This window comes from Anabrus simplex, chromosome 1, assembly GCF_040414725.1.
Source record: "Anabrus simplex isolate iqAnaSimp1 chromosome 1, ASM4041472v1, whole genome shotgun sequence".
NCBI lineage: Eukaryota > Metazoa > Arthropoda > Insecta > Orthoptera > Tettigoniidae > Anabrus > Anabrus simplex.
In genome coordinates this window covers 779,416,152-779,443,706 of record NC_090265.1, presented here as the reverse complement: position 1 = coordinate 779,443,706, position 27,555 = coordinate 779,416,152, and the positions used below count along the sequence as shown (strand labels likewise).

At 38.4% G+C, this 27,555-nt stretch overlaps 1 protein-coding gene across 2 annotated transcripts in view; it reads left to right on the top strand.

Annotated features, from left to right (window-relative positions):
- Window positions 1-14,778, top strand: part of LOC136873280 (alpha-tocopherol transfer protein-like) — a 145,188-nt gene extending 130,410 nt beyond the window's left edge. For both annotated transcript variants that reach the window (XM_067146692.2, XM_067146694.2), the window contains one exon: window positions 11,676-14,778. The gene's annotated coding sequence lies outside the window, so the exon portion shown is untranslated. The remainder of the gene's footprint in view (window positions 1-11,675) is intronic.
- Window positions 14,779-27,555: the final 12,777 nt, after the last annotated feature.

Here is a 27,555-nt window from a genome sequence, read left to right as displayed (position 1 = left end):
AAATGAATGTAGACTTACATAAAAGTGAAAAGGAAGAAGCTCTTTTTAAGAAACGGCTCTTTTCAGGGTTGAATTTTGAGTTATTTAGTGAATTGTGGTGCTATAATTTGGGATATGCCTAAATTGTAATTCTAGACCAGGACCTACTACTACTACTACTACTACTACTACTACTACTACTACTACTAACAGTAAGTGAGTCTCTGCCTTAAGTGTACGCACTGCTCATTCAAAAACAGTGCGTCAGAGTAGGGATCGAATAGCTGGAATACTATGATGAACCGGTGTGTTACGTACCAGCAGTACGGTATCAGAAAATGTATGAACCTTTTTTTTTTTTCTTTTTTGCTAGGGGCTTTACGTCGCACCGACACAGCCTGCCTGAATGTTTGCGGGAAGTATCTGGGGAGTTATGTAACTTTCTTCTTTTGCATGCCATTCGTCTGTTTCATAAATTTTCTCGAACTACTGGTACGTAACACACTGGTTCATCATAGCATTCGAGCTATTCAATTCCCACTCTGAGGCACAGATTGGAATGATCAGTGTGCATATTTAACATAATAATGGCAGTGTTTACGGCAGTCTGCGGCCTGGTAATTCCAGCTTTGGAACTTTGTTTTGTTACATCGGCACCGTAGTACTGTTCGTCAAAAGTGAGAACATGTGCGGTTTTCCATTTGATCGAATATTTTATGTGATAACATTGCTTTTAATCGCTACATTCCTACTGACGTTCTTGTAATGACCTATGTTGACTTCAGTTAGGAAAACCACAAAGTCAGTCTTTCTGAGAGTCCCGTAGCGAAGCTAGTTTTATATGTATAGACTAGCAAGATACCCGTGCTTCGCTACGGTATTATACTGAAATTTATAAATGAATGCTTAACGTTTTATATAAAACTAGCAAGATACCCGTGCTTCGCTACGGTATTATACGGAAATTTATAATTGAATGCTTAACGTTTTATATAAAATAATCCGCCGAAATTCGCGATGTGATAGAATCCGTCAAAATTAACGATCTGACTCGTTTTCTGAGCGATTACGGCAAAATTCCTCCCATTCTTCAATCTTTCTTTCCAGCAATCGATTTCTTACTTCCCGGGCTAGGTCCAGATATTCCACCCGGTTAGTTGGGCCCTTAAATCTTTGCCATCCTTTCCTATAAGCATTTTTAATATGGATCAAATCCTTGAGGAGATCCGGCGTGGTGACATCTTGGGTGCCTTGGTGGTACTGAACCCGCAGCCGGACTGCATTCGTAGTCATTACTCGGCCAGGACCTGTTTCCAGCGCGCCTCGCACGTTTTGACGACGGTCCAGAACATTATTATTATTATTATTATTATTATTATTATTATTATTATTATTGATGTTCTGGATCCCACAGTAAGATGCAAGACCGCTACTTGGTGGTAAATTACATCTGCTGCCATTGTCATTGCTGACAATGTGACCAGCACCATCATCGCGCGTAGGCAAGTGCGGGAGATTTCTGGCGACACGAATGATATACATGCGTGCATTATTGACCTTATTATAGAGGTGAACAATTGCACGGTCAATATCATTCCTATCGTTTACTTCAAATGTGTTAACATTTTTATTTATATGCCAGGAGAATCTACTGTAATCTAACTTTATGTCCTCCAAAGGAAAAGATGGCCCTTGAAAACGAACCCAGGGAAGATTAAAATTGATCACTTTGTGATCAGAATAAGTACATTATGAACAGTAAAATCAATTGGTCTCAACTCCTTTTTCACCCCACCGCCGTTAAATTGATTTAACCTCTCCCTCAAAGAAAGAAGGCGTGTTTCTTTATGTTTAAAGGAGATTCCAAATACCAATGTTCACGTTTCTTACCTTCAGTTCTGAGATATAAGCATCCCCATCAACAGAATTCACTTTTATTCACCTCCTTTCACCCCCCCCCCCCCCAAGTGAAATTTCCGGCAAAATATACTTGTTTCTTTAATGGTAAAGTGACTTCTAATTACCAATTATCACGACTCTAACATCTTCAGTTTTTGAGAAATGTGTCTTCATAAAAGGAATTCGACTCCTTTTCACCCCCGCCCCCCAAGATGATTTCCCCCAAAACGATGTTTTCTTTGTTTTTAAAGGAGACCCAAATACCAATTTTCACGTCTGTAACACCTTTACTTTTTATGAGGTGTAAGTATCCTCATACAATTAATTCAATTAATCTTTCAATTCTTTCCCTTCCCCCCCATTTCATTGGATTTTCGAAGAATACGTGTTTTTTTAATTTTAAAGCAGACTGCAAATACTAATTTTCACGTCTGTAAAAATATTTCTTTTGAGATAATAGTATCATCATACAAATAATTCAACTAATATTTCAATTCCCCCCACTTAGGTGGATTTCCGAAAACAAAAAGTACGTAATTCTTCATTTTTAAGGGAGGTTCCAAATACCAAATTTCACGTCTGTAACACCTTCAGCTTTTAAGACATCAGTATCCTAATTAAAATATTTCAACCCCATTTTCAGTTACATTTTACCCCTCCACCCAAGTGGTTTTTCAGAAAACAAAAATACATGTTTCTTTATTTTAATAGAGATAAAAAATACTTTCTACTTCGGTAACATGTTAAGTTTTTGAGATATAGGCCTACTGTAGAAATGCTCATTTTAAAATTTCACCCCCTTTTTAGATCCCCTTAATTGGAGTTTCCAAGAACAAATCACATATGTTTCTTTACTTTTACATGAGATTCCAAGTGCCAATTTTTACGTCTGTAAAATTTTACCTTTCTGAGATATATCTACAGTATAGTCTTTCTAAAAATTCACCCCAATTTGTAACTCCTGTTTAACCACTATTAATTGGATTTTCCAAAAACAAAAACGTTTTTCTTTATTTTTTAAGCAGTTTTTAAATACAAATTTTCAGGTCTGTAATATCTTCTGTTTCTGAGATATAAGTATCCTCATTTAAGGCATTCAATCCATTTTCGCCCATCCTATTGGGATTTTCCGAAAACAAAAAATATGTGTTTCTTTATTTTTAAAGGGGATCCCAAATACCAATTTTTACATCCGTAAACTTTAAACGTTTTGAGATATAGATATACTCATTTGAAATATTCTCCCCCTTTTCACACCCCCACATTAATTGGATTTTCCTAAAACAAAAAAATACGTGTTTCTTTATTTTCAAAAGAGATCCGAAATGCCAATTTTCAGGTCTATAATATCTTTAGTTTCTGAGATATAAGTATCCTCATTAAAGGTATTCAACCCTTCTTTCACCCTTTTTCAGCCCTCCTGTTGGGATTTTCCGAAAACAAAAAAATACGTATATCCTTATTTTTAAAGGAGATTCAAAAAACCGACTTTTACATCTGTAAACTTTTAAAGTTTTGAGATATAGGTACACTCATTTTAAAATTTCACCTCGCTTTTCACCTCCTTAGCTACGGGATGTATGTGTCCTCATGAAAGGAATTCAGCTCCTTTTCACTCCCGCCCCCCCAAGATGGTTCCCCCCCAAACGCGTTTTTCTTTGTTTTTAAAGGAGATACAAATACCAATTTCCACGTCTGTAACAATTTTAGTTTTTATTAGATGTTTGTATTCTCATACAATTAAGTCAATTAATTTTTCAATTCTTTCACCCCCCCCCCCCTTTTCATTGGATTTTCCGAGAATACGTGATTGTTTACTTTTAAAGCAGATTCCAAATATCAAATGAAACATCTTCATTTTTGAGATATCAGTAGCCTGATTAAAGGAATTCAACACCATTTTCAGTCACATTTACCCCCACCTCTACCCAAGTGGTATTTACGAAAACTAAAAATACACATTTCTTCATTTTCAATAGAGATACGAAATACCATTTTTCACTTCTGTAACATGTTAAGTTTTTTGAGATATACTGTAGAAATTCTCATTTTAAAATTTCTCCCCTTTTCAGTTCCCCTGAAGTGGAGTTTCCAAAAACAAATCACCTATGTTTCTTAACATTTACAGGAGATTCTAAATACCCACCTTTTACGTCTGTAACATTTTACGTTTCTCAGATATTCTGTAGATATAGTCTTTCAAAAAATTCACCCCGATTTATCACTCCTGTTTAACCGCCATTAATTGGATTATCAAAAAAAAATGTGTTTCTTTATTTTTAAAGGAGATCCCATATACAAATTTTCAGTTCTGTAATATCTTCAGTTTCTGAGATATATGTATCCTCAATAAATGCATTCAACCCATTATTCACCCTTTTACATCCCTCCTATTGGGATTTAAAAAGACCAAAAAAATACGTGTTCCTTTATTCTTAAAGGAGATTCTAAATACCAATTTTTACATCTGTAAACTTTTAAAGTTTTAAAGTGTAGACGCACTCATTTTAAAAATTCACCCCCCTTTTCAACCCCCATTATTTGGATTTTCCAAAAACGAAAAAATACCTGTTTCTTTATTTTTAAAGTAGATCCGAAATACCAATTTTCAGGTCTGTAATATCTTCAGGTTCTGAAATATAAGTAGCCTCATTAAAGGCATTCAACCCCTTTTTCACCCTTTTCCACCCTTCCTATTTGGATTTTCCGAAAACAAAAAGTACATGTTCCTTTATTTCTAAAGGAGATGCTAAATACCAATTTTTACATCTATAAACTTTAAAAGTTTTGAGATATAGATAGACTGATTTAAAAAATTCACCCCCTTTTCACCCCCCATTAATTGGATTTTCAAAAAGCAAAAATACGTGTTTCTTTATATTTAAAGGAGATTCCAAACACCAATTTTCAGGTCTGTAATATCTTCAGTTTCTGATATATAAGTATCCTCGTTAAAGACATTGACCCCCTTTTCACCCCTCCCATTGGAATTTTCAGAAAACAAATAACACGTGTTTCTTTATTTTTTATGAAGATTCTAAGTACCAATTTTTACACCTGTAAAATTTAAAAGTTTTGAGATATAGATGCACTCATTTTAAAACTTCGCCCCCCTTTTCACCCTCCCATTAATTGGATTTTTCAAAAACAAAAAATACGTGTTTCTTTATTTTTAAAAGGGATCAAAAGTACCAATTTTCAAGTCTGTAATATCTTCAGTTTCTGAGATATAAGTACCGGTATCCTGATTAAAGGCATTCAACCCCTTTTTCACCCCTCCCATTGGGATTTTCTGAAAAGAAAAAAATACGTGCTTCCTTATTTTTAAAGAATATTGTAAATACCAATTTTTACATCCGTAAACTTTTAAAGTTTTGAGATATAGATACACTCATTTTAAAATTTCACCCCCTTTTCACCCCCTTAGCGACGGGATATCCAAAAATCCTCTTTTAGCGAGCACCTACATCTTAATATGAATATATCCCCCAAATTTCATGTCTTTATGTGCAGTAGTTTTGGCTCGGCGATGATGAATCAGTCAGTCAGTCAGTCAGTCAGTCAGTCAGTCAGTCAGTCAGTCAGTCAGTCAGTCAGTCAGTCAGTCAGTCAGTCAGTCAGTCAGTCAGGTCAAATTATTATGTATAGATAGATTGTCTGTTAGGTCATCAGCCCAGAGGCTGGTTGGATCCTCAAATAGCATCACCAAAGGTTATGCGGTTATGAGGAAACCCCAAAAACCAATGGCAGCACCAAAATGAGGCGTACTAGGCAAGATGAGGAGTGAGGTAGTTTGCCATTGCTTTCCTCACTGGGTCAGAAAGTACTATTGCAGCATGACTGACCCTATGAACAGCACCTTTCATAACACTCAGATGCACTAGTCATGCTCTGAATGTCATTACTCAGCACTACCCAAACCCCAGCAACTTCCATATTGTCACAGCCATGGATGTTGACTGGGACTTCGGTGGAAGCTACACTTTACTCTGGCCTGTGCCAAGAGATGGATGCAAAAGTACTGTATCCGTCAAGAAATGACAGCAGGCAGATAGGTAGATTATGAACAGTAAAATAAATCGGATTCACCTCTTTTTACACCCCACTGCCGTTAAGTTTTTACCCCCCCCCCCCTAAAAAAGAAGGCGTGTTACTTTATGTTTAAAGGAGATTCCAAGCACCAATGTTCACGTCTATTACCTTCAGTTTTGAGATACAAGTACCCCATACAAATAATTAACTTTTTTCATTTCCTTTCACACTACCCCACCCCCAGTGAATTTTCCGGCAAAATATACTTGTTTCTTTAATAGTAAAGGATCTTCTAAATACCAATTATCACGACTCTAACTTTTTCAGTTTTTGATGTATGTGTCCTCATGAAAGGAATTCAACTCCTTTTCACTCCCGCCCCCCAAGATGGTTCCCCCCCCCCCAAACGCGTTTTTCTTTGTTTTTAAAGGAGATACAAATACCAATTTCCACGTCTGTAACAACTTTAGTTTTTATTAGATGTTTGTATTCTCATACAATTAAGTCAATTAATTTTTCAATTCTTTCACCCCCCCCCCTTTCATTGGATTTTCCGAGAATACGTGATTGTTTACTTTTAAAGCAGATTCCAAATATCAAATGAAACATCTTCATTTTTGAGATATCAGTAGCCTGATTAAAGGAATTCAACACCATTTTCAGTCACATTTACCCCCACCTCTACCCAAGTGGTATTTACGAAAACTAAAAACACACATTTCTTCATTTTCAATAGAGATACGAAATACCATTTTTCACTTCTGTAACATGTTAAGTTTTTTGAGATATACTGTAGAAATTCTCATTTTAAAATTTCTCCCCTTTTCAGTTCCCCTGAAGTGGAGTTTCCAAAAACAAATCACCTATGTTTCTTAACATTTACAGGAGATTCTAAATACCCACCTTTTACGTCTGTAACATTTTACGTTTCTCAGATATTCTGTAGATATAGTCTTTCAAAAAATTCACCCCGATTTATCACTCCTGTTTAACCGCCATTAATTGGATTATCCAAAAAATGTGTTTCTTTATTTTTAAAGTAGATCCCAAATACCAACTTTTAGGTCTGTAATATCCTCAGGTTCTGAAATATACATGTTTCTTTATTTCTAAAGGAGATGCTAAATACCAATTTTTACATCTGTAAACTTTAAAAGTTTTGAGATATAGATAGACTCATTTTAAAAATTCACCCCCTTTTCACCCCCCATTAATTGGATTTTCCAAAAACAAAAAATACGCGTTTCTTTATATTTAATGAAGATCCCAAACACCGATTTTCAGGTCTGTAATATCTTCAGTTTCTGATATATAAGTATTCTCATTAAAGGCATTCAACTCTCTTTTCACCCATCCCATTGGAATTTTCAGAAAACAAAAAACACGTGTTTCTTTATTTTAATGAGGATTCTAAATACCAATTTTTACACCTGTAAAATTTAAAAGTTTTGAGATATAGATGCACTCATTTTAAGACTTCGCCCCCCTTTTCATCCTCCCATTAATTGGATTTTTCAAAAACAAAAAAATACGTGTTTCTTTATTTTTAAAAAAGATCAAAAGTACCAATTTTCAAGTCTGTAATATCTTCAGTTTCTGAGATATAAGTACCGGTATCCTGATTAAAGGCATTCAACCCCTTTTTCACCCCTCCCATTGGGATTTTCTGAAAAGAAAAAAATACGTGCTTCCTTATTTTTAAAGAATATTGTAAATACCAATTTTTACATCCGTAAACTTTTAAAGTTTTGAGATATATATACACTCATTTTAAAATTTCACCCCCCTTTTCACCCCCTTAGCGATGGAATATCCAAAAATCCTCTCTTAGCGAGCACCTTCATCTTAATATGAATATATCCCCCAAATTTCATGTCTTTATGTCCAGTAGTTTTGGCTCGGCGATGATGAATCAGTCAGTCAGTCAGTCAGTCAGTCAGTCAGTCAGTCAGTCAGTCAGTCAGTCAGTCAGGACAAGTTATTTTATATATATATAGATTGTAGATTCATGTGATACTTCGTATCCTGTCAATACGGAAGCCCACCTGTAGGCCATGATCGTTTAGGCATGATGTCCGACTCTTGGTTAGCCAGTCGAGTCCCGTTGGTCGAAAACCTTTTCACCATCGGAATCTTGCTCGTCATGGTAGGAGTGGTGACGGTGTACAATTTCTCATCACTAGATCGCGTGTCAAAGGTATGGATTAAATTCCAAACCTCTCGCAGAGTTCATATGGAGTGAGGGCATATGGCGCTGTTGATGGTGATTCACTGTCTGTCAAACAGCGTCTTCATCGTAGCCCATTTCAGTTTAGGGTAATGTTGAGATGGAGGTCTGTGTGTGTATGCTTTCTGTGCATGATGTGGGCTAGATTTTATCTTGTTAAGGTAGCACGGCTTAATTTGTCGGAAAGAGTTCAATGCTTGTCATTTGACAAGTCTGCACCCGCAACTTAATTGTAATGTGTGTGTCTTCAAGGATATGAAAGCAGGGAAACTGCTATCCCTCCTGCTCCTTCCCGTGTCACAAGCTCTTAGCCTTTGGCCTCGTTAACGGCCCTTCTTGTAGCTCAAAATACTTCTTCTACATTTCCAGTTTCCTGTCTTCTGGGTCGGATTGTGTATCAAGGACATCCACATTTCTCTCTCTATCTTTTCACCACTCCCGTCTTCCCTCCAGTATTTGTTCTACTTTTACTCCTCTCTTCTCCACTCCTCTCTCCTTCATCGTATCCATCTTCATCTTTCTGAGCCTTCCTCGTTGTTTTCCTCCTATTATTTTCTCCTCGCTTTGGAACTCAATCCTCTTCCATTCTCATCAAGTGTCCATACCATTTCAGCTTACTGGGGCCTGTTCCACGAACGAACTTTGCAAATTTTCAATTTTGCGCTTTGCACTTTTCAATTACTGCAAAGTACAAAGCCTTCCTATTCCACCATGTTCTAGGTACCGGTATTACTTTTCAATTTCTTCGCAAAGTGGAAAGTCTTTGCGTAAGATTGAATCGATGTAGTTTATTCCATGAACAAACTTTATAATACTCCATGATTCTAATTTTTTTTTTTTACGCGAAGTCGATATAATTTTGGTTCCGGTAGTTTTTAAGTTTTGATTTTTGATAATGTAAAACAAGGATTAATACAAGAAGTTGGATGTGCTAGAACTTGTCAATCAGAAACGGGACATCCTTTTGGGCAACTTTAAAAATAATATTGAGAGAATGATGCCCATTTCTATCAGCATAAACATCTTCGTGCTCTGTAGGAACATAAAAATTAACGAGTATACCATCAACACACCCACACACAGAAGGAAAGCCACCATTCATTAGAAATTATTTCGCTATATTACGTGGATTATCAGGCCAACAACGTACTATAATGTTAGGAAATATTACATTTAATACAGCATCTACAACTTCACTAACAGTTCTGAAAATAGTTGATTTTGACGTCCCATGCATTGCTACTACACCGTGCAGCTGGGCACCATTTCCTCACCGATGTAAGCATATAAGAATCTGTTCTTTTTCCGAAAGGGATTGCCTTTTATTTGCTGCAGGTTTCAATAAATGACTATTTATTTAAAGAATATAGTCAGCTTGTATTGTGGTAATACGAAAACACTCATGAAATTTCGTCGAAATGAGATTATGAAAATTAATCCTGTCTTTGTACATTCTCTTGTTGGATTCTTCATCACTATCCTCACTTGATGATATTAAAAGCTCTCGTCGTAACATGTTTATATCTCTAAATCAAATTCTACGCCAATAAACTAGCGTAGATAATTGTTAGTTAACAGCTGAAAAGGGATTCGGCTCATTGCAAGATTCCTGAAAACATTTCACATAATTTCTTTGCACTTCGCATTTCTGCATCGATGGACAGGCTTGAAAAGTGAAAATATTCCTAATTTTCACTTTACAAGACAAATCTAAAAAGCGATGGTGGAAGAAATCTGAACTGAAAAGCGCAAAGTGAAAATTTACAAAGTTCTTCGTGAAACAGGCCCCTGGTCTCTATCATGACTTGTAATTTAGAGAATCCAATTCTCTGTCTGATTTCTCATTTCTATGTTTCTGATTTTATCCTTTCGTACCTTCACAAATATTCCTCTAAGAAATTTCATCTCGGCTGCTTGTATTCTGCTTTCATCATATTTTGTTGTTGTACGTGTACCCGCTGCGTATGTCAAAGTTGCTGTGTAATACACCGAGTACAGAATTTTACTGCATTTCTTTGGGACATATCGGTTCTGAACTATACCTCTGACACATTGGTAAATCCATTGTCTTGTTGGATTCTCTTTCCAATTTTTTCATTTATTTTCCCATCTTCTGCAAGTATACTCCCCAAATATTTGAAGCTTTTTACAACTTCTGACGGTCTTCCCTCTCCCTTCTCTATTACCTCTCGTCATCACTACTGTCTTACCCTTCCCACACTTATTTTCATTCCATATTCCTCTATTTCCTGATTCCATACAGTACGTCCATTTCAAAATCCCTCGTACTGACATAAACATGTCTTGTACGTTTGGGAGTGTGCTCCCCTAGCTAATGGCTATCCGATCTGCGGAATCAGAGGATGTGTCTGCAGTTCTAGACAGCTGAGTTACCTATCCGAAATATTTTGGAAGAATTGTAGATACAAGGGGGCGAAGGGGAAGGTGCCGTAAACCGGCTCTTAGTGTCTATCAGTAAGGCTGGAGAGCATCAAGTCAGCTGGGGTTGTTGAGGTAGATACATGTAGCTTTAAGCAAGCATTTTTTAATCATAGCCTCCTTTGCTACTGGATTCCGTAGAGAGGAGAGGGGAAGCGAGAGTGATTGTTGGACAGGAGATTGGTGGCTTGTAAGAGGGAGAAAATTAAGGTACTATGTGATATAAAAAAATGTAACAACATAAATGTGTCTTATGGCTGGGGACCATCTGTAAGTCTGCGTTATGGAAGTTAGCGTCACAAAATGTGTGACGGAAGTGTAACACTAGCAACAGTGCAGGCTGTGATGGAATGAAACCTCATTGCATGTCGTCAACTGACCTCTAGTTTCTGCTTCGTTTTTGATTGCATATTCCCATTTATTTCTTTGCTTCTATTTTTTTTTAGATTTATATTCTAAGTACTACTAGTTTTATTCACTTAATGTTTATGTTGTTCCGTGTTGGCGGTATTATCTCTACATTTTAAATTTAGTTCAAAGATTTTCGAAGTGTCTGGTGAGCCTATAACATAATAGCATAATAAGGTAATGTCCATTCAACAGGTTCACGACAGTTTTTAAGGGGAAATGCAATTAATATGCACTGTTTACGTTTCAATCATCTAGTCAATATGTTATTGGACAGTTTAGTTTAAAATGACTGTAGTGTACGGTACTGTAATTCACTGTAGACGATTTTATATTGAACGTTTGTTTTTAATGTATCGAACAAATAGTATGTGCACTTTTTATGTACCATGTCCCATGAGTCTTAAAAATATCTTAATCATGTATCAGTTACTTTTATCAAGTGTAATAGCTGGGTAAGTTATACAATAAGGACGAAATATGTAACAAAAAATGTGCGATTTGTAAATGTGAATAATAATTAGTTCAAGATTTTAAGCATCTAAATATTAGTACTGAATAAGATGGACCCAGAGTTATTTTCTTTCGAGGTTATTTTATGGGACATCTCTATGATCATTTTATTTTTATAAAGGGAAAAATGGTTTCTTTTAAAAAACAAATTGTGATGAATATACCTAAATGTTCACAGGTGAAGACTGATGGAAGACTGGACGGGAAATGCTCGAGTTTTCAAAACATACACGTTTGTACTGTGGCTTCTGCAACACTGAACTGAAGAGGCATCGTGGTCGCACCGTTATTATGAACACTATCATTCCTTTGTTCCTAACTAACGTCAGATGTTACGGATCCAAGGATATCCAGTAATATAAGGTGCGATCAAAAAGGTTCTGTTCGACGGAATCGCGATGCCACTCAGGTAATATCACCGTGAGCACAGAGGCACTCATCCCACCGACACACCAGGTTGGAGATCACCGTGTGGTAAAACACCGTGTGCTGCTGCGTGAAGAAGTCCGTAACTGCCTACTGCTCATTATCGTCCGACAGGAAGCGTCGACACTTCAAGGCCTTTTTGAGGGGACCGAAGGCGTGATAATCGCATGGGGAGAGATTAGGATTATGCGGCGATCCCCCTTATCGCCTTAACCACCGTCCGCTTGTTGTTGTCCGTAATGGAGGAGGCTGCCCTCCCAGATCGACTGGTGTCTTGTGTCGAAACGCGACCCGCACGGAACTTGATGGACCATTCCACATCGGTGATTTTCGACAGACATGCTGCCTCATACACAGTCTTCATTCTCGGATGGATGCCCACCGGTGTTTGTCCTTCGGCAGCCAAGAACAGAAGAACAGCACGGTGGTCCTGTTTGGACGCATTTGGTAAAAACTTCGCCATAGTTCACGTGACCGCATTTAACGAACGCCACATTAATCCCTTTGCCTTCATGTCCGTGCTTATATACCCGTTGCATGTCCCCTGCAGCCACGCGCTCAAACGGAAACTTCTTGATCACGCCTTATCCGATATCCAGTGACTACTTAAGATAAGCAATAACTAATAAAATTAGTCCAGGTCCTTGGTTGAATGGCCTTCGGTTCCAAGGGGCACGGGTTCTATTCCCGTTCGTGCCAAGAATGTTAACCACGTCTGGGCGTTTAATTCCTCTAGCTCCGGAACTGTGCATTTGTGTTCTTCATCACACGACAAACCACGACAGTAGAGAATACAACTGTCCACACAGGGCTGGTGTCAGGAAGAGCACTAAGTAGTGAAACTGGGTTTAATCCGCAAGAAGTGGCGGTCCCCAAGTAACCGGAATAAGGCTACAAAGAACAAGAAGAATACATATTAAACTCTCTGTGTACCGGGCGAGTTGGCCGTGCGCGTAGAGGCGCGCGGCTGTGAGCTTGCATCCAGGAGATAGTAGGTTCGAATCCCACTATCGGCAGCCCTGAAAATGGTTTTCCGTGGTTTCCCATTTTCACACCAGGCAAATGCTGGGGCTGTACCTTACTTAAGGCCACGGCCGCTTCCTTCCAACTCCTAGGCTTTTCCTATCCCATCGTCGCCATAAGACCTATCTGTGTCGGCGCGACGTAAAGCCCCTAGCAAAAAAAAACTCTCTGTATTTCGTGAATATAAGACAGCCTCAAATACAAGGTGACTCTTGAGTTTTTGGAAGGTGGTTCACTTTCTTTCAATAGTAAAGGGCTATGCACTAAAAAACAAATATCGCCGCCCTGTTCTCTATTTTTAATGGCTCACCACTGCTGCCAAATTGACTAGTAACATACTGAAATCACGAGACATAATCATCAACAAACTTACCTCAATGTAAATATCAATAATGGAGGTTCCCTTACCCGAGTAAATGATAATAAATGATCAGCCAAGATATTCATAATTAGGTCGGTTTTCAAGATTAATGAGGAATTAAGGAAATACACATACTCTCACCCTCACTCAATTTCTTGTTATATATTTCTGCTTTTATTTTGATATACACATTACTATAACCGTATTCTTTTGACAAGAGAAACCATGCTGTAGTAATACACACAAGCAAATATATTGCACGTACATATATGTCAATAACAATACACAAAGACTAAGTCTGCAAACCGTACCAAAGTCGTGACAAGAAAGGTTAAGTTAGGTTGATATTAAAATTTCCTCCCGTTTCATGTGAAACGCACTTTCCTTTTCGGAGGAGTTCTTGGAATTTTTTCTTGCTTCTTTGACATCCTAATCGAATTCTATGAGTAAGTATTGGACGAAATACGACCGTAATTAATAAAATGCTGCGTTTGTCATTTCACACCAACTACGCTATTAAATGCATTATTCGAACATGCCACAATTCTACGCACCTGGTATCAGTGGCGGCTGATGACTCTCGACTCTGTGGGTTCAATATTGGAAATCAAAACACAGCTTATGGATCTACTCGAGAAGGCTGCAAAACTAAATTTTAAGTCATGAAACAATAATTTCAATAAATTATACACTCACCTATGCGGACTGCTTGTACATGAAGTCCATGGAGAGTCCATCTATTTTATTGCAGTAAATTTGTCTATGACAGATTCGTCAAAACCCCTCCATATCCCTGACTAATTCCTTCTCAATTGAGAGCATTGCAAGAGCGGTCAGTCTTTTCTCACTCATTGAAATACGTAAGAAAGTCTTTATCCTCTTCAACGTTGAAAAACAACGTTCAGCTTCCGATGTTGTAATCGGAACTGTTATGATCAGTTTCAGTAATTTTATTATTTCATTTATGTGGTCCCTAAAATATGTTGAAGCAAAAATTGAAGAAGGTGTACAGCACCGGACACAGAACGAAAATCTATTCTCATCTATGTAATTTCCAGTTCCGTTTTAAGTTTATTTTCCTCAATAAAAGGATAAACTTCACCCACTTTCTTCAAGGTAACAAATGGGAACCGCTTTTCATACTTTTCAAAACTATCGGTATGGAACAAATTCGCCGTAAGAAGATTATTGGTGAACTGAAAACTGGCCTGGAGAAAAACTGTGTCGCAAATTTCCTTGGCTGCCACTTTCTTGGAGATGCATGTATCTGCACGTGGTGTTTTCACTGGCTGCATCATTTTATCATATGCATTGGAAAGCGAGTCAATTTTACTGTTTCTAACTTTTTGTGACGCATTCAAGATTATAAAGTGTCTTTTTAATTTCAACTTGGTCTGATGTTCTCTTTTGTAATTTGTTGTATAAAATATCAACATGTGGCATTATTGAATAAAATGCAGACAGCCAAACATTGAAATATAGGATGTTCTAGTTTAAGGCTCAATCCTCTTGCCTGTGACATTGTTGTACCTTGTCGAGACGTTTTTTCTATTTCTTCTATGCATTCAGTGAGAGACTCCTTGTTCTCATAAATTTACTTCAACAGTTCGTGATTTGAAGTTCCACCTAGTGTTAGAAGCACGAGGTTGTGGAGAGTTAGAGAAATAAGTAGGTATGTCACAGAGATCTGAGAAAAATACCCGAACGTCTGTATTTTGACTAGTGGCCCGAGCCAGTATTCGATTCAATGGATGAGTGTAGCAGTGAACACAATAGGCATATTGAAAATCTTATTGCAACAAAGTTTGAAGACCTGCGACCACTCATTACACTTGCCCCATCATAGCTTTGTGAAATTATTTTATCGGGGTGATCCATAATTCCGATCAAAACGTCTTTCATACACTTAGCTAATGAAACTGCATCATGGATAGAAGGGTTTATAAAACTCCAGAATGTTTCCATAGGTTTCCCAGTTGGCTAAACCAATCTCAAAACTAATAGCCTACTAACTGTGAAACTGCCGCGATATCAGTTGATCCATCGGCAATGATAGACACAAAATTCCCTTCTGATACGTCCCTTTTCACCCTTTCTTGACACACTTCTAGCATTTAAAGATAAAAATTTCATTGTTCCGTATTGAAATTATTGATGTTAAAAATTAATATTTGAACCTCCTTTTCAAATATTAATTTTTAACACTTCTAGCATACAAGAAAGTCAATCGTTTTGTGTTTCCTTCGATGTGCCTTTAAAAACTGTGGCTTTCGAGAGGTGGTCTCTAAGGGCAATGCCGAGTTCTGAACTAACATTTATGAGACCTCGAAAAATCCCCGGGTTTGTTGATTTAGATGACTCATTGTGACCTCTAAGTGCCAATTCAAATGCACCACAAAATTTGATGCAGTCTATTATTTTTAGAAAGAACATAACGATTTTTCATAACCTGGTCATTATGCCTTTCTACAGTTTGTCTGTACGCACTGTTGAGTTGCTGTCGAATGTCCTCTTTTCTTAAGAAATTGTATTCATGTGAGATTTAGATATTCCATGCTTTTTAATTTTCTAAGATAAATGAGCGAGGTACGTAACGCCTGTTTTCGTCCAAGCTCCTTCCACAACAGCTGTCCCGAGCATGGAAAACAAAACAGACTGTTTGTAATTTCGCATCCACAGATCCATTCATTTCTATTATAGATACCTATTCTGAATTTTCGTGTCACTTCTATGGCTTTGTATTTTGTTTGTCTAATTATTTGAAGCACTGGCGTAGGTCTACCGACAGTTTTTACTTCTGTTTTCTTTCCAAGAAGCAAGGACGAGAAGTTTGTTTTTATAATAGTCTGCACACTATTGATATTTCTAGGCGTATTCATTGTACTTTTAGTTTGCATATAACTGTATAAATAAAGCCACAAATACCACACAATAAAAGCAACTCTACCCACAATACACGCAGCATTACAATACTATCAGTAAGAAGTCACAGTCACCAAAAACTAAAAGCAACTCCACTCACAAGAAACACACCTTCTCAATACCATCAGACAACAGAATGGAAACGGCGCCAGAATGCAGGCTCAATCAATCAATCAATCAATCAATCAATCAATCAATCAATCAATCAATCAATCAATCAATCAATCAATCAATCAATCAATCAATCAATCAATCAATCAATCAATCAATCAATCAATCAATCAATCAATCAATCAATCAATCAATCAATCAATCAATCAATCAATCAATCAATCAATCAATCAATCAATCAATCAATCAATCAATCAATCAATCAATCAATCAATCAATCAATCAATCAATCAATCAATCAATCAATCAATCAATCAATCAATCAATCAATCAATCACTGCTGATCTGCATTTAGGGCAGTCGCTTAGGTGGCAGATTCCCTATCTGTTGCTTTCTTAAATGATTGCAAAGAAATTGGAAATTTATTGAACATCACCCATGGTAAGTTATTCCAATCCCTAACTCCCCTTCCTATAAACGAATATGTGCCCCAATTCGTCCTCTTGAATTCCAACTTTATCTTCATATTGTGATCTTTCCTACTTTTAAAGACACCACTCCAACATATTCGCCTACTGATGTCTTCCCACGCCATCTCTCCACTGACACCTCGGAACATACCACTTAGTCGAGCAGCTCGTCTCCTTTCTCCCAAGTCTTCCCAGCCCAAACTTTGCAACATTTTTGTAACACTACTCTTTTGTCGGAAATCACCAAGAACAAATCTATCTGTTTTTCTTTGGATTCTTCCAGTTCTTGAATCAAGTAATCCTAGTGAGAGTCACAGGCACTGAAATCATACTCTAGTTGGGATTTACCAAAGACGTATATGCACTCTCCTTTACATCCTTACTACAACTTCTAAATACCCTCTTAATCATGTGCAGAGGTCTGTACCCTTTATTTACAATCATACTTACGAGTTTACCCCAATGAAGTTGTTTCCTTTTATTAAGACCTAGGTACTTACAATGATTCCCAAAGGGAACTTTCACCCCCAATCAACGCAGTAATTAAAACTGAGTGGACTTTGCCAATTTGCAAAACTCACAACCTGACATTTAAGCCCGTTCATCATCTTACCATTGCCTACTGTCCATCTCACAACATTGTCGAGGTCATTTTGCAGTTGCTCGCAACCTTGTAACTTATTTATTACTGTGTACAGAATAACATCATCGGCAAAAAGCCTCTGATTCCACTTCTTTACACATATCATTGATATATATAAGAAAATATAAAGGTCCAATAATACTGCCTTGAGGAATTCCCCTCTTAATTATTACAAGACAGATAAAGCTTCGCCTACTCTAATTCTCTGAGTTCTATTTACTAGAAACATAGCCACCCATTCGGCCACTCTTTTTCAAGTGCAGTTGCACTCATTTTTGTCAGTAGTCTACAATGATCTACTCTATCAAATACCTTAGATAGGTCAATCGCGATACAGTCCAATTGACCTCCTGAATCCAAGATATCTGCATATCTTGCTGGAATTCTACAAGTGTAGCTTCTGTGGAATAACGTTTCCTAAACTCAGACTGCCTTCTGTCAAACCAGTTATTAATTTCACAAACATGTCTAATATAATCAGAAAGAATGCTTTCCCAAAGCTCACATGCAATGCACGTCAAACTGACTGGCCTGTAATTTTCAGGTTTATGTCTATCACCCTTTCCTTTATATACAGGGGCTGCTATAGCAACTCTCCATTCATTTGGTATAGTTCCTTCATGCAAACAATAATCAAATAAGTACTTCACATATGGTACTATATCCAAACCCATTGCCTCTAGCATATCCCACGAAACTTTAACAATTCCAGCTTCTTTTTTAGTTTTCAACTTTTGTATCTTATTGTAAATGTCATTTTTGTCATAGGTAAATTTTAATACTTCTTTAGTATTAGTCACCTCCTCTATCTGGACATTATCCTTGTAACCAACAATCCTTACATACTGCTGACTGAATACTTCCGCCTTTTGAAGATCCTCGCATACACACTCCCCTTGTTCATTAATGATTCCTGGAATATCCTTCTTGGAATCTGTTTTTGCCTTAAAGTACCTATACATACTCTTCCATTTTTCACTAAAATTTGTATGACCGCCATTTATGCTTGCCATCATGTTATCCTTAGTTCACTTCTTTTCTATATTCAATTTCCTATTAAGTTCCTTCAATTTCTGCTTACTTCCATTTCTAACTCTATTTCCTTCCAAATCGCACCTCGTTTTTAGTCTCTTTACTTCTCTGTTTTAATATAGTGGATCTTTACCATTCCGTACCACCTTTGAAGGTGCAAACCCATTTTCACATTCCTCAACAAATTCTTTAAACCCATCCCAGAGTCTGTTTACATTTTTTATTTACCGTTTTCCACCGGTCATAGTTACTTTTTAAAAACTCCATCAGCCATATGGTTAAGCCTAATAGTCCTAATTTTAATATCTTCCTTTCTTTCGCATTTATTTTTAACTACCACAAAAACAGCTTTGTGATCACTAATACCATCTATTACTTCGGTTTCTCTATGGAGCTCATCTGGTTTTACCAGGACCACATCCAGAATATTCTTCCCTCTAGTTGGTTCCGTCACTTTCTGAATCAGATGCCTTTCCCATACATACTAACGTATTTGCCATTTGCTAGTCATGCTTCGTGTCGTTCGCATTACCTTCCCAATTGACATTTGGTAAATTGAGATCGCCCACTACAATCACGTTCCTTTCCTTATCGTTTCCCACATAGCTGATTATCTTATCAAATTATTCTGAATCAGCGTCTGCGCTACCCTTTCCCGGTCTGTACACTCCAAAGCCGTCAAGATGCGTATTATCTTTAGAAATGAGCCTTACACCTAGAATTTCATGTTTGCCATCTTTAACTTTTTCGTAGCTTACAAATTCTTCTTTCGCCAGAATGAATAGGCTACTCCCCCTCCTACCATTCATATCCTATCTCTACGATACACCCTCCAGTTTCGGGAGAAAATTTCTGCATCCATTACATCACTTCTCAGCCATGAATCAACTCCCATTACAATATCTGGCAAGTACATATCTATTTAATTACTTAATTCTACTCCTTTCTTTACAATACTTCTACAGTTGAGCTCTAACATTTTATGTCATCCCTACTTGATTTCCAGTTCCCTGTTCCCTTATCACCGCTCCCTAGGCCACCCCGTTTCCCTGATTGTACCTCCCTATAACCCTTCTGAACAAATTTCCTAACTTATAGTTTATGTGGAGGTCATCTGAGCGCAGATTCCTATCTCCTACCCACCCATTAGGATCTAGAAATTTCACTCTCAGTTTCCCACATACCCTCTGCATAGTCTCATTTAAATCTCCAATCACCTTCCAGTCGGTATCCTTCCTACACAGTATTTCACTGATAACAATCTCCGCTTCCTTAAACTTTACCCGTGCTGCATTTACCAGGTCCCACACATTCCCAAATATGTTGGTACTTATACCTGCGTGTCTTGGGTTGTTAGGACCGACGGGAAACACTACCACCTTCTCCTTTCCCTCCTCCTTCTCTTCTACTTTCCTCAACATCTGCCTTAACCTAATTCCTCGATAAAACTCTACCCTGGTTCCCTTTCCTCCACACACTTTCCCGACATGTCTAACAACGGAATCCCCCATGACCTCATTTTATCCCCTCCCCTCCTGGCCAGTCTTATCTTTCCTGACAGCTGCAGAAGCTATTTCCCCCTCCATTTTCTCCATCCCATGACCCTGTTCCACCTGTCTTTTCCTATCCACTACTTCAGATTTCCCTTTCCTACCTTTTCCGTTTTCCTACTTCCACACTTCCCAACAACAGTTGCCTGTTCCTCATCTTCCCTCGGTTGTTCTACCTGCAGTTACTCGTACCGATTTCTCACAGGCACTCGTCCTGAATTCTGATCCTGAATGGAGCCCTTAGCTAGCAATCTCCTTCCCCTTAAAACACTAGACCACCTGTCTTCTACAATTCCCCCCTTTCCTTCCCAACCCTCTTTTACACCTACTGTATCCTGTACATTGTTTGAGGGGGCCTACTTTCCTTCCTGTCCTCTGAGAGTATCCTAAACATCTCCTTCAAACTCTCCAACTCCTCCCTCATACTCTTTAATGCCTGGCCAAACCCACAGTTCCTTCGCTTACACTCCTTAGCCATTATTTACTGAATAATGAAAATGAAAGGAAAAATAAGATAATTTATCCTGTGCAAAATAAAACTGGAAGGAAATAAATATTGTCTAGGATAGTTCACAAAGATCACACGACAATAAGGTAATTAATATAGGCTACTACTACACTCCAATACTACCTACTTAATTGCATGAATTTTTAAATTCCTACAACACCCTAACAGGATGAAAATTGCTGTTAATTGCTGGAAACAGAGAATAATACACAAGAATTACACAATTCTAAACTGCAGTTATGTCTGTCCTAATTACTACAACAGAATGATAGTAGGAGAGTTACTACAGATACTATACTATACAGATATTTCACAGTAATTGAATAAACACACTATTATCTAATAAGATACTATAATACACTACAATAATTTTAAGCTACGTTCAGACTATGTTCAGATACTACAATACACTACAATAATTTTAAACTATGTTCAGTCATATTATGATTACAGCAGGTTATTACTAAGCACAAATCGAAAAGGAAATTACAAGTTAAAGTTCGAAATACGCAAGACTACTCAAAATAATAGAATATACATTTCTAATAAGGTACTATAATATATTACAACAATTTTTAAACTACGTCAGATGTGTCCTAATTACAATAGGTTATTAATTTTTAAACTACGTCAGACGTGTCCTAATTACAATAGGTTATTACTAAGCACAAATAGAAATGGAAATTCCAATTAGGCTTAAAGTTAGATATTCGCAAGAACTACCGGTACCGGTACTCAAAGATTACCAATAAAGTTAAACACGTAGACAGATTAATATTAGTACTACTTTATCCTACTATGCTGTAATAGAAATGAAACCTGCCGTTTGCACAAAAAATACACACGAATATAACAGGCAAGATACTATCTAATATACTGTATCTACACTATAATTCTCAACCGATATGTGGTTATTACAGATTGTGGATTACTGTTATTTGCCCTACTCCGCGGGACGGAGAATGAAAGTGTCCTTAAATGCTGAAAAATATGAGGTTGTTTACAATAATTTCTCAAAAGTATTTCTGTCTAAACTACGCCAGGGACTTGAACTGCAATTATTGGGATGTAGGAGCTTGATTATTAGCTAACCGCTCATAAGTACTGAAAGATCGAGGGTGTGAAATATAACTTACGGATACTTTAACTGCCTACTCAGAACTATAAATGATCGGAATACAAGAACCAACTGATTTTTATTTATATTTGCTTGATACACTACACCCTTTGTTCACGACTGTAGCCAACAATACGAATACGAAGAGCGACAATAATCAATAACAATAGGACTGCTAACTATTTCGACAGTGAAATACTGTATATTCTGTTGAAATCCTTTCTTTAAACAAAATTTAACAGTATCGCGTTATTTAAAGAAGTTAGTATTACTTTCCTGATAGGTGGAACCGTTGAACTGCTATTTGAAATACCCTGTCAAATGCCTATGGTTCATGTTTGTGGGTTACTGTAGTCACGTCCTAGTTCGTGAACCATGGGCAACGGCTGAGTGGCCTAGTAAGTGGTCCTGAGAGTCGGGATACCAGTTGCTATGGAATGGGAGTGGGCATCTCGGACATATTCTGAGTCCTGGCCCTCCTTGTGCTCAGGCGGCTAGGACTATACAATCCATCGGTGGTCCATAACCCGTTAGAGGAGAGATCCTCACTTGGACTATGTGCAAGTAGGGCAGCATCCTGCTTCATGAATTTACCGAGCTCAGAACACTTTAAGCAAGCCTCGGACTTATGGGAGTAATGGAGTCCCACTCCCATTTGACAGGCGAGGGACTCCTTGGAAACAACTTGGCGAACGAAATGGAATTCGATGGGGAGCTATCAATATTAATGGGGCTTATGGAAGAAAGAAGGTAGAACTGGCTGAGTCAGCAAAGAGGATGCATCTGGATGTGCTAGGAGTAAGTGATATTCGGGTAAGGGGAGATAATGAGGAAGAGATAGGAGATTATAAAGTGTACTTGACGGGTGTTAGAAAGGGAAGGGCAGAGTCTGGGGTAGGGCTCTTTATCAGGAATACCATTGCACGCAACATAGTTTCTGTTAGGCACGTAAATGAGCGAATGATGTGGGTAGATTTGTCAGTTGGAGGAATTAGGACTAGAATTGTGTCCGTGTATTCACCATGTGAGGGTGCAGATGAGGATGAAGTTGACAAGTTTTATGAAGCATTGAGTGACATCGTAGTCAGGGTAAACAGCAAGGATAGAATAGTGCTAATGGGCGATTTCAATGCGAGAGTTGGGAATAGAACTGAAGGATACGAAAGGGTGATTGGTAAATGTGGGGAAGATATGCAAACTAATGGGAATGGGAAGCGTTTGCTGGACTTCTGTGCTAGTATGGGTTTAGCTGTTACGAATACATTCTTCAAGCATAAGGCTATTCACCGCTACACATGGGAGGCTAGGGGTACCAGATCCATAATAGACTATATCTTAACCGACTTCGAATTCAGGAAATCTGTTAGGAATGTACGAGTTTTCCGGGGATTTTTCGATGATACAGACCACTAAGTATCTCTAGGCCTAAGGTAGAAATAGTGAAATCTGTCTGCAAACGAATAAGGGTAGAAAATCTCCAGGACGAGGAAATTAGACGGAAGTACATGGATATGATTAGTGAGAAGTTTCGAACAGTAGACATTAAGCAGGTTCAGGATATAGAAAGTGAATGGGTGGCATACAGGGATGCTGTAGTAGAAACAGCCAGGGAATGGCTTGGAACAACTGTGTGTAAAGATGGGAAAAGGCGAACATCTTGGTGGAATGATGAAGTGAGAGCAGCCTGTAAACGTAAAAAGAAGGCTTATAACAAATGGCTCCAAACAAGGGCTGAGGCAGATAGGGAGTTGTATGTAGATGAAAGAAACAGAGCGAAACAAATAATTGTTGAATCCAAAAAGAAGTCATGGGAAGATTTTGGTAACAACCTGGAAAGGCTAGGTCAAGCAGCAGGGAAACCTTTCTGGACAATAATAAAGAATCTTAGGAAGGGAGGGAAAAAGGAAATGAACAGTGTTTTGAGTAATTCAGGTGAACTCCTAACAGATCCCAGGGAATCACTGGAGAGGTGGAGGGAATATTTTGAACATCTTCTCAATGTAAAAGGAAATCATCCTGGTGGTGTTGTGAACAGCGAATCTGAAGGGGAGGAGGAAAATGATGTTGGTGAAATTATGCTTGAGGAAGTGGAAAGGATGGTAAATAAACTCCATTGTCATAAGGCAGCAGGAATAGATGAAATTAGACCCGAAATGGTGAAGTATAGTGGGAAGGCAGGGATGAAATGGCTTCATAGAGTAGTAAAATTAGCGTGGAGTGTTGGTAAGGTACCTTCAGATTGGGCAAAAGCAGTAATTGCCCCTATCTATAAGCAAGGGAACAGGAAGGATTGCAACAACTATCGAGGTATCTCACTGATTAGTATACCAGGCAAAGTATTCACTGGCATCTTGGAAGGGAGGGTGCGATCAGTCGTTGAAATGAAGTTGGATGAAAACCAGTGTGGTTTCAGACCACAGAGAGGCTGTCAGGATCAGATTTTCAGTATGCGCCAGGTAATTGAAAAATGCTACGAGAGGAATAGGCAGTTGTGTTTATGTTTCGTAGATCTAGAGAAAGCATATGACAGGGTACCGAGGGAAAAGATGTTCGCCATACTCGGGGACTATGGAATTAAAGGCAGATTATTAAAAGCAATCAAAGGCATTTATGTTGACAATTGGGCTTCAGTGAGAATTGATGGCAGAATGAGTTCTTGGTTCAGGGTACTTACAGGGGTTAGACAAGGCTGTAATCTTTCACCTTTGCTGTTTGTAGTTTACATGGATCATCTGCTGAAAGGTATAAAATGGCAGGGAGGGATTCAATTAGGTGGAAATGTAGTAAGCAGTCTGGCCTCTGCTGACGACTTGGTCTTAATGGCAGATTGTGCCGAAAGCCTACAGTCTAATATCGTGGAACTCGAAAATACGTGCAATGAGTATGGTATGAAAATTAGCCTCTCGAAGACTAAATTGATGTCAGTAGGTAAGAAATTCAACAGAATTGAATGTCAGATTGGTGATACAAAGGTGGAACAGGTCGATAATTTCAAGTATTTAGGTTGTGTGTTCTCCCAGAATGGTAATATAGTAAGTGAGATTGAATCAAGGTGCCGTAAAGCTAATGCAGTGAGCTCGCAGCTGCGATCGACTGTATTCTGTAAGAAGGAAGTCAGCTCCCAGACGAAACTATCTTTACATCGGTCTGTTTTCAGACCAACTTTGCTTTACGGGAGCGAAAGCTGGGTGGACTCAGGATATCTTATTCATAAGTTAGAAGTAGCAGACATGAAAGTAGCAAGAATGATTGCTGATACAAACATGTGGGAACAATGGCAGGAGGGTACTCGGAATGAGGAGATAACGGCTAATTTAGGAATGAACTCGATGGATGAAGCTGTGCGCATAAACCGGCTTCGGTGGTGGGGTCATGTGAGGCGAATGGAGGAGGATAGGTTACCTAGGAGGATAATGGACTCTGCTATGGAGGGTAAGAGAAGTAGAGGTAGACCAAGACGACGATGGTTAGACTCGGTTTCTAACGATTTAAAGATGTATAGAACTAAATGAGGCCACAACACTAGTTGCAAATCGAGGATTGTGGCGACGTTTAGTAAATTCTCAGAGGCTTGCAGACTGAACGCTGAAAGGCATAACAGTCTATAATGATAATGTATGTATGTATGTCAAATGCCTGCACTAATAGACTGTAACCGCTGCCGTCCGGCTCCATGGCTAAATAGTTAGCGTGCTGGCCTTTGGTCATAGGGGTCCCGGGTTCGATTCCCGGCAGGGTCGGGAATTTTAAGCATCATTGGTTAATTTCCCTGGCACGGGGGCTGGGTGTATGTGTTGTCTTCATCATAATTTCATCCTCATCACGACGCGCAGGTCGCCTAGGATGGTCAAATCAAAAGACCCGCACCTGGCGAGCCGAACCCGTCCTGGGATCTCCCGGCACTAAAAGCCATACGCCATTTCCATTTCATGCAGCTGCCCAAGTTGCGACACTTTAATATCCCGTCTTTGTAAGTATTTTATTAACAGACCTACTGATATTTTAATAATAATACTAAAAGGAAAGATATATTTCTTCTTTCACGCAGTCCTAAATTACGTTGTTGTAGCGAACGCCTACGGAACTATTCAGTGTGAAAATTGTAAATAAATACCACTAATCGCAGATTACTACAAACACTGAACACCAATATTTGTGGAACTAAATGTATCACACACACACACACACACACACACACACACACACACAATTTGCTAAATTTCTACGACTATTAACTACTTTATCATTGAAATAATACAGAGCTCTTGGAACAGCCAACCACTCGCTAGCGTATCCAACAATGGCTCCGTTTTTCAATGGAAACTTTATCATTGGCTGTTAAGACGACGGGAACGTGAGCCCGTGTGTACCAACTGAACTATTTCTTTTGGACAGTACACGGCTCTACAAACAAGGTAATGTAGCCTACACCATGTGGCTTTTTATGAACATATTTTATTTACTAAATATTTTATCCTTAGTAACAGTTTACTTAGTTTTGCTGCGTTGATGTCGTTGCATTATTATAACTACATACGTCGCCTGTTACTAAATAAAACTGCTTTAGCAGTTGGTTGACCTGATCAAGAAGTGTTGGACTCGTATACGCTACTGACCAATAGAGTAGCGTATACGAGTCCAACACTCGGCCACATGGATTCCTCGCTGCACACCCTCTTTTCTTCACAACTTGTAAGCAAAGAGAATGTTTGTAAGGAGCGGTAAGGAGCCTCGATTTCAGTAATAGCCGTGTGAGCGCTAAAGGTGTGGTTTGTATGTGCCATCTGTCGGTTCAGTATTCAACTTAACTATTGGAGTGGCTGCAATAGCCGGTAAAAAAAATACCATAGATGTATTATGTTATCCAGTCCAACTGTACGAATACGATTAATATAATGAGCCTATTTATGTTATTTTCTCCTCTGCCTTATTATATATATTTTACCGAACTCGTACGTTCATAGGCTACTTGTTGAACGTATTTCTAATTATCATGAAAGGTGTTGTCAATACAATTTGAGGTTAGGTATATACATAATTCCTAATGATGTTGACAGAAAGGAAATATCCATGTAAGATCCATCTGCGGTGTTAAAAGAAACTGTTGAAGTAAATTTTAAAAAACTGTATATGCTACATATAGCATACTTGAATAATATTTTATACTGATTTAAAAGTGGCGTCCGCGGTATGTTCGATCTCTAACCTAAGTTTCGCCCAGTGGGTACCGAAAGTTTTACCAATTGATATATACATGAATTCACTTTGGAAACTCTTAATCTGTTCTGGCAGGTTATTGCGCAACGCTACGAAGTACGTCCCTCACAACATTCAAATCATCGACCCTTTTCGCCAAACGCTAGGAAGTAGAACGCGGTAAAAATCCAAATTCGCTAGGAAGTAGTACGCGATAGAAATTCAAATTGCCGGCTATTACCGCCTTTCTAATAGTTTAGTTGAATGCTGACAGATGGCACATAAATAACAAAACTTTAGCGCTCACACGGCTATTACTTAAATCGAGACTCCTTACCGCTCCTTACAAGCATTCACTTTGCTTACAAGTTGTGAAGAAAAGAGGGTGTGCAGCGAGGAATCCAGGTGGCCGAGTGTTGGACTCGTATACGCTACTGACCAATAGCGGCCAGAACGAACCTCGCAACGTGAAACTCGCTTCAGCGAAGTGCGTAACGAAGCTACTGCGCATGCTCCCTGTCCTGATATTGATCACCCCTCTGCTCAACCGTTGCCTAGGAGATACACAAGGCCGGGCAATAAACAGCACACTAGACTCGTCCTCGAGATACTTCCGGCAAGTGCCGCTAGAGTTCTCTTTACTGTTCTGTCTCGCCCACTCATTACAACACGTTCGAATATGACAAACTATAAAAATTC